Here is an 11346-nt window from a genome sequence, read left to right on the forward strand (position 1 = left end):
TTGTTCTGACATAGAACGCAGTTTCAAATGCAAAAGTATCATTGGTTCTAATTTCCCAAAAAGAGACTTTATTTTGGGCACAGACACACACATACATCCTGCTTTTCCAAATAAGCTTCTTTATGCCCACACTGAGCTGCAGCATCCATGTCCCACTTTGGCCTTCAAAGCTCCAGCCTCAGAGCATCGCTGAGACAGGGCATGTGCCCCAAGACCCTGAGCACAGGCTTCGTGTTTCGGTGCTGTAGGTACCACAGCATGGAACCTGAAACTGAGGAGATGAATGTGGCAGGCAAGACATCACACCCAGACATGGCATACAGACAAATGAGTTGGGTTTGTGTGACAAAGGATTGGTCTTCACTAACGTTATCCACACCAGGTTTTATTTTTGGCCAACTGTAGAGTTGGTATGACAAATGCCTTTTTAAAAAAAAATATAATCAAAATAACTTGCAGTCATTTATATTGGGATTCCTTTTCAAACACAGGAAAGCACAGACGAGGTGTTTGCACTGAAATTCTTTGGTTACTTTCACCTGACTGTAGCAGGAGAACGTACTTTTAATCTCTGTACTACAATGCCTTCTACCATATTCTTTAAGGATGTGGCTAGTAGTAATGAGCAAAGAGGATTCTGAAATGAATTATTTCTACAGCTACTGGATATGAAGAGCATTCAAAAAGTCTAGAACCTCCTTGATAGTTTATCATTCAAGATGACAAAAGAAGATTCCACATTATCATTAGGAATGCAACATTCTGAGAAGACAGTGTTGGTTTTAACAGTTCTTCACATCAAATTTCACCAGAAGTCATGGAAAACAATACATGTTTTTTCCTCAGTTGTGTTTTTCTAGGAGTAAAAGACTTCACAGTTCAAACACTGCACGCAGACTCTCTAAAACTTCTATATATTTTGTGACTAGATTGTTGAGATGTTTATTCCATGACTTGCACTATTTAATCAGACAGCAAGGTCAAGAAGGCGCAGCAATGCAGAGGCACACAACTTCCATTAGCCTAATATCCCATTTCTTGACTGAAGAATTCAAATTGAAAACAGACTTGCCCTATACAGGTATCCGTATACCCCTGAAGAGCACCAACTCTTCTCTGAATAAACAGTAAATATGCCACAGGTGTTAAAAGAATAACCCCGAGCTTTCTGAGCTACTGAGACTCTACATCCTAATTCAGACTTGATTTCAGAACTGGCCTTTCCACAAGCTAAAAAGCCTAGAAAAGTAGAAACAACAAAGCATTGTTGGTTGAGTAAAAGACTTCACAGAAAAGACAAAAAGCAGAGCTGCTGAGCACCCCAAAGGAACCAATGAGGTGTCTGGAAAAGCCAGAAGGTATGGAACTGTATACTGGAGTAAGAAATTCAAGTATGCTGCTCTAATATACTCTTCTCTTGAGCTTAGTCCACCTACTAAAAATTAAAAATAAAAGCATTTAAGACAACCATCCATCCACGGTATCCACAAATGAACAGAGGCTCCTAAGGGAAGAAATGCACAAAGAACTCAGCAGACCTGGTGCAGAAACTCAGTTGGTACCAAGGGAAGAACTCAGGTCCTCATGTTCTGAATCACATCCTCCCGTCCCGTTTTCATAGGCTCCTATTGACCTAAATGACATACCTGTTGTTACTAAAAGAGTAACTGCTCCCCTCTCACACATGGTTGTGAGAGACTGAAAGGGTAATGTCTCAAACACTGTGTCAAAACCGGTTCTGCAACATCCAGCCACAGGAGAAGGGACATCCCTAGTAGTAGTAGATGGGAAAATTCGTGATAAGGTGAATTGTGATTTACATATCAGGGACAAGCTAATGAGCCGCAAACTAAGGCTGGCTGGCTGATAAAGGAGGTGGGGGGATGTGCTGAAGGGCCCAGCACGGCACTGAGGGAAAAGACCCCAGACTGCCACCCATACCTCTGTGTGGGACATGACAACCATGGCAAATCAAAGGGTGGAAGACTTGTACAGGTCCAATGTAGAAAACATAAAAAGGTCCTGTGTTTGAGGAGATAGTTATGCTAAAGCAGAGTATTATAAATATAAATCACAAATAGGGCGAAGCTGATGATCCACAAAGTCATTCCCAGCCACATTCCACTGAATTATAATTAGACAACCAAGCAGGAATCTGCCTGTCTTCACCACTTCCATCTTTTCTTTTCCTCCTTGCCTTCCCTGAAGCATACCGTTTTGTCAGCTAGATGTTCAATCAAACTAGACATCAAAGACGACTTGCTAGCTAAATCTCAGCTGCTTGCATAGAGTCAAAGGCTACTTACCAACTCCAGGGATACAAATTTTCTAGACAATAAAAAAGAGGCCTTGGAGTCAAAGCCCAGCAGTTGACTTGACAGTTTTCAAAATAACGTAAATAATGCTGTACTTCAGCAGTTCTCATCAGTCACAAAAAGGAAATCAAAGCTCTGTGCAAGAAGAAGTGTGCTGCAACGCTTATAGCAGAGATTTTACACCTGTACATTCATCAGTAAGCAGCAGACTTTCAAAGTGCAATACCCTGTTCAGACACTGCCATGCATCTGCCCTTACAGAGCCACAATGCACAGAAGATGTGGCAGAGCACTTGCAATAAGAAATCAAGGCTTACAGAAGTATACATTTAGGAAATTAGTACTGTTTTAAACACAATTTGAGAAAGCTCAGGGAATTTTTAAAATGTCAATATCATACTGAAAAGTCATTGAGTATTAGGAAGATTTTTCAATATTTAGGAGCCCAACTATAAAAACTCCTTTTACTTAAAGATTTTATGGAATTACATTGCGTATGATTGAATTATCTAATGAATTATTAAGCATCAGAATAGTATAATCAATACAATGAAACAAAAAGCAGAAGTAAATAATATTTAGTCCAACAAATTATGCAAAGCTGTGTATTCAACATCTTACAGACCAATGCTTCAACCAGTGACAATGAATGGACCGCTGCATATATTAAAAGTTTATGAACAGACAAGAAATAAGAGTCTTGTAACTCTTTGTTCTTGGTGTCAACCCAGTATCAATCAATAAGGCATAAGTTGCCAAGAATACCCACAATTTGCCTCCAGTGCTCTACTCCATTTGTATGTTCAATACTAAGTCTTGTTCTAGCTTCTCTCACTATGAGACTCTGTAAAAAGTTTAGATGTGTAACCCTGGTGCCCCAGATCTTGTCCCTAGCCATAACCTAAACTATGAATCAAATAAGCCAAACCATCCAGCACAGAACATTTCATAAACCACTCGCAGCCATCAAATCTAGACCTGCTGAACCTGCTATGTGATCCATGAATAAGTCTAACTCTTTCTGATGCTGTTCATAATCTTAAGCTAATTTTATCCAGGACAAAAACATATACCAGTCTTTTCTTCTGAGACAATAGATTTGCAGACACCGAAAGATCTGCCAGTAACCAGTTCCCCTCTCAGATCTTAAACTCATGCCTAATTCTACTGGGGACAGTCGAGAAGACCTGCATAACTGTCTCAAGAAAAGCACATCTCCCTAGAGAAGTCATCGCAGTTTTGGTTGTTTCTCCTTACCTTTCACGTTGTCTAAAGCTCTTTCTTTGCTCCACCTGTACCTTATTTCCAAACCAAGAATACCAAGGCAGATATCCTTTCCCAGGCTCAAGCGGATGCTACGTTTCTTCAGACAGGTCAGCTTTCAAGAAAAAGTATTCCTCCCTGTAGCTAGAAGGGTTATTTTAGAACAATTTTTAAATTGTTACAGCACATGTTCTGACAAGCAAAGGATAATTCCATTCACAGATTAAAGAAATAACTGTATAATTTGGAAGCAATTTCTTTCTTACAAAACAATCGATTGAATATCCTGCAAATGTAGGAGTAAAATCACCAGAAGTGTGAAGCACTCAAGTTCTGTATTCTTAGGTAAATAACTATTGACTTTTGTATATACAGCTCATATGATGCAGTCTCCAGCTGGTTTTGCAATCATGCATACTTGCAATAAAAAAATAAGCTTCAATTTTATGTCAATTATCCATTTCCGTACATCAGCTTAAAGGCACTCGTTTTTACATACAAATAGCAGCGAGGCTACTAGTCAAATGTTCAAGTCTTTCCAATGGGTTCCTTGAACACAAAGGTGATGAATTCTTTCAGTGTATATTCTAATACCTCAGTTACCAATACCTCAGGTTTTTTTTACAGCAAGCTGTCAGCTATGACATGAAACTTGTGCATATGTGAAATTAAGACCACACAACCCGACTGACCAAAGGCAATGCACAATATTGCAGGAAATAAAGTAATTAATATATGATGGCATGGCTTTATGACTTTTTCATAACAATTCAGTTGCTAAAACAGGAAGAACAAGCTACATAGAATGCACAAACAGGTGTAGTTCTGCAGGATGAGTCTGTCATGCAGGTATTTTACAGCTATGTGGTTTGGAAGGTATGGACTACATACGTGATTTCTACATTTTCCAGTTTAATATTTCTTTTTTCCTCCTCCATACAAGAACCAGAAGGATTTAACCTAAGTGAAAATATCAGCAGCTTCCAGCCAATGGAACAATAGTCTATGGGCTACTTAAATCACATTTTAAAAGGTCAAGAATTAATGAAAATCATGCCTAAAAGTAATTAAAATCTTATTTCACGCAAGAACAAAAGTAGTAGTTTGTCACATCCGGAAGAGAAATGAGAACTATGAGAAGTTGCTCCTGAATTTCTAGATAAACATGATGTTGACTATTCAAGTCATCAATCCACAGAAACACAAAAGCTGCACTGAAGAACTGTTGCCATCAACTCCAATGGGAAGCAGATTAAGACCGTGGTTTGCAATACTACAGTGTTTTTTGACTGCAACAGAAACTAAATTTAGACCCAGTTACATAAAAAATACTAATAGCCTTAACACTTTTAATCAGCATAAGAGGTTTAGAGATACACAAATGATTTAAAGTCTGTTGACTAGTTTTATACTGCATTTGCAATATCATGCATTAGTAAAATCAGGGAGATTATGAAAGAAATACTGGAGCATAATAAAATTACATAAAACATGAAAAGCAGGCTACAGTGACGGCTCACTTTGATACTAATAGAAAATTTACCAGAATATATCAAGAACATAATTTCTCTAGAGATTCCTGCTGCCAGGTAGATTCAAAAAACAGGCTGGACTCTTCCTAAATGCAGTATTAACTCATATGATCCTACAAAGGGCAAAAAGTAAAACGCTTGCTATCCTCAGAGTGTTGCACACTGCTGATCCATGGCTGGCGCAACAGCACGAAGCCATCTGGCCGGCTTCCAAATGCCAAGTCTGGCACGGTATGGGCAATATGCTCTGCCAGCTGTGCAGCTCCTTCAGGAGCTGCAGAATGGCCAAAAATAAATAAATCTATCTATCTATCTATCTATCTATCTATCTATCTATCTATCTATCTATCTATCTATCTATCTATCTATCTATCTAAAAATCCCTGGTAATTTTTAAGGATAGCTCATTATTATGGCTTGCAGAGCACCTGCCAACGATTTATGAACTATTGATCACATCGTGCTCAGGGTTTTTTCTCCATAGCAGCTGAACAAGTTCCCTGAAAACAAAGGACACAGCAATATTGTCCTAATACAAATAATGACTTGGATAAACTATAACCGTTGCTCCAGGCATGTGGTAAAATTGCAAGATAGGTGGCAATGTCCCACCTCCCACTTTATGATATGTAAGCTACACCATGAAAATGTTGTCATGTTCACGTCTTGAATCATCTGTGACAGACCAGTCGGCTACATGTAGGTAATCCTCTTTTTTTTTTTTTAATTGAATAGTTCATTGCACAATGACACATGTTCCTTAAAAGCCTGTTGCTGTCACTGTGTACTAGGAGATACAGAAATTAAACAGCTCACAGCTAGTCCTGCTGAGTTTTAGTGATGACTAAGTTCTATCTACGTTCAATTTTTTTCTTTCAAGAATCTTTCAAAATCCTCTTGTACAATTTTTCTATATGACTGTTGCTACTGAAAAAGACATATTACCTACCCCCCTTCAGAATTATTTCTGAGAAATGCTGGAAGTAATAGATGAGATGAGCATACTCTAAGACTTATCCAGATGGATTAAAAAAAAAAAAAAAGACTGACTTTGAAGTAATTACTGTAAAATATACCTTAAGGTAAGCATTATCATTGACATCTGGTCAGTCATTCTGAAACCAATCATTCTTTCTACAAAACGATACAGATCTGGAGAGGAAGTTTCTCCAAATTAGATTAACTGCAATGGTTTTACATAAAACCGCAACTTTAAACAAAGCCCAATAAATGGATACTTTCAGCTTCTAAGCTATTAATAATTTTTTCTTCACAAGAACTCATTCTCAGTGATCTAAGCTGGCTCAGTCTAGATTAGAGCTCTTGTTCCAATTTACATGGCTGTAAAGCAGCCTAGGAAATGACTGTGCTCTGTGGCACAACGTTGTGGTTCAGACCTGGTGAGAGAACTAAACCAGACCCCTTGTGGACACAGCAACTGAGTTAAGTGACAACTCTGAGAAGGTGTCAACGAAACCACCAGCGTGAGAAACGGATCACTCCAAGTGTTGTTGCTTAATAATTGTATTGCTAGGAGTTCCTTCTTTGTAACTGATACCTAATATTCCTATAAACTTGCTACCCACAAACAAAGGAAAAACTTATTTCTGTTTTATCTAAAAAAATCCTTTAACACATTGGAGATGGAATAGTTACTTAGCTGCAGAAGTTCTGACATTGTTACTTGACACTAAATATTATGCTTCATTTTCTACACCTTAAATATCAGGAAGGGCACGATAGCCACCACCACATGATGATCTCTTTCCACTGATCTCCCTGTGTAACTTTCCAAAGTCAAATTTATGAAAACTGGTGTCAGCGTTGGGCTGAGTTGGTCAGAAAATTTCTGGGTTTTTTTGTTTAGTTGGTTGGTTGTTTTGTGGGGTTTTTTTTAGCTGAAATTACCATCATTGCAAATTTCTTTAGAACCATTTGTCAAAAATACCTTTTAGAGATGTTCTTCAGAAAAATGCACTTCAGAAAAACAACTGCATTGAAAATGACAAACGTTTAAGAAAAGCCTACACAACTGAAATAATGTATTTGCTCATTATCAAAATCAATGAATAGTAAATTGAAGCTACAAAATACACTTTCTGGCAGATGCTTGGCTCGTTATCATCCAGCTGTTGAAGCCCAGATCCAGCTTGAATCACCTAAGAGGATTATGCAACAATAGGCAGGTTATTACTGCTTAAAGCTCATATACCAAACATGCTTCTTCATAATGTTTTGAGTTTGTATGGAACCTTCTGCTCCAGGAAAACAACTATATTGCTTATTGGAAGTTCTACTCGAAAACACAGTCATTTTTTGTTACTTCCTATTGCCGTGGTGATATATAACCCGACGAGGAGAATAAAATTTAAAGTGCCACTGCATGAAGAAATCTAGTTCTCCCTTATCTTCATATCTCCCATATTTATCAAACTTCAACTCTCTTGCTATGCATAGGAAAACTTATTTGTCAATTCATGGGTATTTTAAATGCTACTTCTGTATTGCTCTTCTGTCGCTGTGAGCTAGTGTTACTGAGCTGAAGGGAGCTACCAGTTCACTAACCGCTGAACTGCAACCGCTCTTCAGAATTTCTCTGCCAGAAACATTAAGACACCTTTTAGGACAAGGAATTCAGAATTTTACTAATGTAATTAAAGTAATTCAGATTGTTCCAAAACAACACACTCTTTCATCCTTTGGTTAATACTGCTCAAGCAGGGGGATACACACTAACCATTCACAATATATACTGCTTACCATGCAGGGAGGGTGCAATTTTAGACCATCCAAAACATTCAATGAAAAATCTGCCCTGCTGGAAACTTCATGGAAGATGATTTTCTACAAAAGCTTGTGCTATTATAATGGAAGCTTTCAACTTCACTGAAAGGAATAAAAGTACTCTTTTTAAAGATGAATACTGTTCACACCAATTTTGGCTAACTATCCTGTTCTGTACGTGTGGGAAACAAGCCACACAATGGACTCCCATTTACAAAATAAATCCCAGTGATGCAAATTTTGATCTTTGTGTTGTCTCTCTTTACCAATCAGAAAGAGTCTCAGAGAAGACTTAAGACTCTCTAAAGTATTTTTAAAAATAAATTTCAACAGGCAACTTTAAAGATTCTTCTGATCTAGTTTCATTATCCCATTTTAAACTACCATCAGTTCCTGATACAGTTTTCAGATCAAGACTTAAAATTCTGTTTACTGGATACATTTCTTTATCAGATTCAACTGTGAGACCATCTTCCATAGCACAACCTTTTTAAAAGTACAAAAACATCTGTAAAAGCCATGAATCAGGATATTATGCAATGTTCAGATCCTTAGAGAAAGATTTATTTTGCCAAAGTCTCCAAAATTTTTAGTGCTTTAAATGTTCTTCCCAGGCACTACACTCCCCTCTCCTAACTGAAACATTAATACACATCATGCCTCACCAAGGAAATCTTGGTTCTGCACAATGGGTTTTATGGTACAGCCATCTATAAAAATTATTTCGATTGAGGGGATAGGTAGTAAGGTCACTCTTTGCTTGTTTACTCCACATGTATAGTGTTTGACCACAATAAGAGACAAAAGAGAATTCCTACCTATCCAAGCAAGTTTTACCAGCAAATAGATCTCAAATGATCTTATGAGGCTCTGACTGAATGCAGGGCAGACTACCTTTCCATTAACAGCATATTTTGAGAAGTGGATCTGGTTAAATCTAAATATTGTGCAGGTAAGAAAGATTTTCAGCTTCACGTCACCTCCAGTACATACTGCCGAAGTAAAATGATTAAAAATGAGACTGTGACCCACATAAAGCTATTTAACTTCTTTGTAAAGCTATGGTTAGACAATGGCAACAGCTTAGCAATTATAGAATCATTTTATTATTAAGCAGTTCTGTTTCTACACTGTCTTAATCTTTTCAATGATGTCTTCATAGCTGTGGTGGGTTGACTCTGGCTGGACACCAGGTGGCCACCAAAGCTGCTCTATCAGTCCCCTCCTCAGCAGGACAGGTGACACAAAACACAGTGAAAAGGCTCACAGGTCAAGATAAGAACAGGGAGAAATCACTCATCAGTTACCATCACAGGCAAAACAGACTCGATTTGGGGAAAATTATTTTAATTTATTGCAAATCAAATCAGAGTAGGGTAATGATAAAATAAAAACAAATCTTAAAACACCTTCCCCTCCCTCCACTCCTCCCTTCTTCTCGGGCTCAACTTCACTCACCATTTCTCTACCTCCTCCCCCAAGCAATGGAGGGGGATGGGGAATGGGGGCTGTGGTCAGGTCACCTGTCTCTGCCACTCCTCCCTCCTCATGGGGAGGACTCCTCACACTCTCCCCCTGCTCCAGCATGGGTCCCTCCCACAGGGAACAGTCCTCCATGAACTTCTCCAGCATGGGTCCTTCCCATGGGCTGCAGTTCTTTATTAACTGCTCCAGTATGGTGTCCCTTCCATGGGATGCAGGAACAGACTGCTCCAGCCTGGGTCCCTATGGGGACACAGGTCCTGGCAGGAGCCTGCTCCAGTGTGGGCTTCCCACAGGGATACAGATCCCTTTGGGCATCCACCTGCTCTGGCACAGGGTCCTCCCTGGGCTGCAGGTGGATCTGTGCTCCACCATGGACCTCCCTGGGCTGCAGGGTCACAGCCAGCCTCACCATCAGCTGCACCACAGGCTGCAGGGGAATCTCTGCTCCAGCACGTGGAACACCTCATGCTCCTCTTTCTTCACTGACGTTGGTGGCTGCAGAGTTGTTTCTCTCACATCTTTTCACTCTCTCTCCAGCTGCAACTGCCCAGGTTTTATTCGCCTTAAATATGTTATCCCAGAGGCACTACCACTGTTGCTGGTTGGCTCAGCCTTGGCCAGCAGTGGGTCCATCTTGGAGCCAGCTGGCACTGGCTCTATTGGACATGGGGGAAGCTTCTAGCAGCTGCTCACAGAAGCCACCTCTGTAGCCTTCCTGCTACCAAAACCTTGCCATGCAAACCCAATGCAATATTCAAGGACACAGGCTCAGGAAGAAGAGAATACAAAAGCCAGTATTTACCCACAAATGCTACAGACTTTGGGGATGGGAGAAGGCAAGTTTCTGCCTTTCCTGTGCCTCCACACTCCCTTGGCTCTTCTTAACTTAGGCACTGAATTACCCAAGGCTCTTGGAAGGAAGTAGTTTTACATGGTCAGTAAGTACCAAAACTAGGTTTGTCTTGACGTGAATATTCTTGCCCTCAAGGCCAATAGAGCAAAGAGTAAGAAATGCTACTCCTTGTCAAATTTTTACTGCTAATGAAGAAAATGCAGGAGTCAAAAAATACAGCAGCACCGACATTTTGTGGAGCTAAGGGGAAATGAATCTTTCATTCCAGATACAAACAAGAACCAGATTAGCAACTCCAAAAATTACAAAGAGCAGTTCAATTATTATTTAAAGTGAACCACAGTTAAGAACGACGACAACAAAATAGAAAAGAACAATAATAATCTATTGGAGAACTGATAGCAGACCAGGCAAAGTTAATGGGCATTTGCTTCAGCTCCACGCTGCTCACAAGGAACGAATGCAGAGCTGAGGCACACGCCTGCCCTGCAGCGCAGCTGCAGCTCGTGCTGTGGTCACTACAAGTGTCCTGCGCTCTCCTTCATCCCTCTCACCACCAGAATTGTCCACAAACCCAGCTTGCCCCAGGCCCAGCACTCAGATGACTATCACCTTGTATGTCAGCTTTCCAGGTCTGATTTCAAGCCACGCTCACACTGAACAGACTGAAAAAAGAACAGTTTGCTGGTTTGCTCATACTTGAGCCTCTTCCTTAGTGACTCTCCTCTTTACCAGAAGATGTAGGAATTTAGTAACTGACAACACTGCACTTTTGTTAACTGAATTTGAATCAACAGATTAAAAAAGCAAACCAAACTAATAGATCTATGATCCCACTGCCTTCTCTTTATCCCTTTCCTAAAAATAGCACTACTTTTAGTTTGATTTCCTATGGGTTTTTTTCTTTATTAGTATACTCCATGCAGGCATGTGTGATCTCTGCCTACCGAACGTCCTCAACAAAGTAACTCACTTTATAAAAGTTCATTAGTATCTGCAACAATAGTAATACAATAGTATTCACCAACAAGCATCCAGTATCATACAGATTTACACTGCTTTGCTACAAAACAGCTACAAAACCAGAGCATTTCTAAGAAGTTCTGTTTGTCAA

This window comes from Streptopelia decaocto (genome assembly GCF_964273445.1).
Source record: "Streptopelia decaocto genome assembly, chromosome: 7".
Taxonomy (NCBI): Eukaryota; Metazoa; Chordata; class Aves; order Columbiformes; family Columbidae; genus Streptopelia; species Streptopelia decaocto.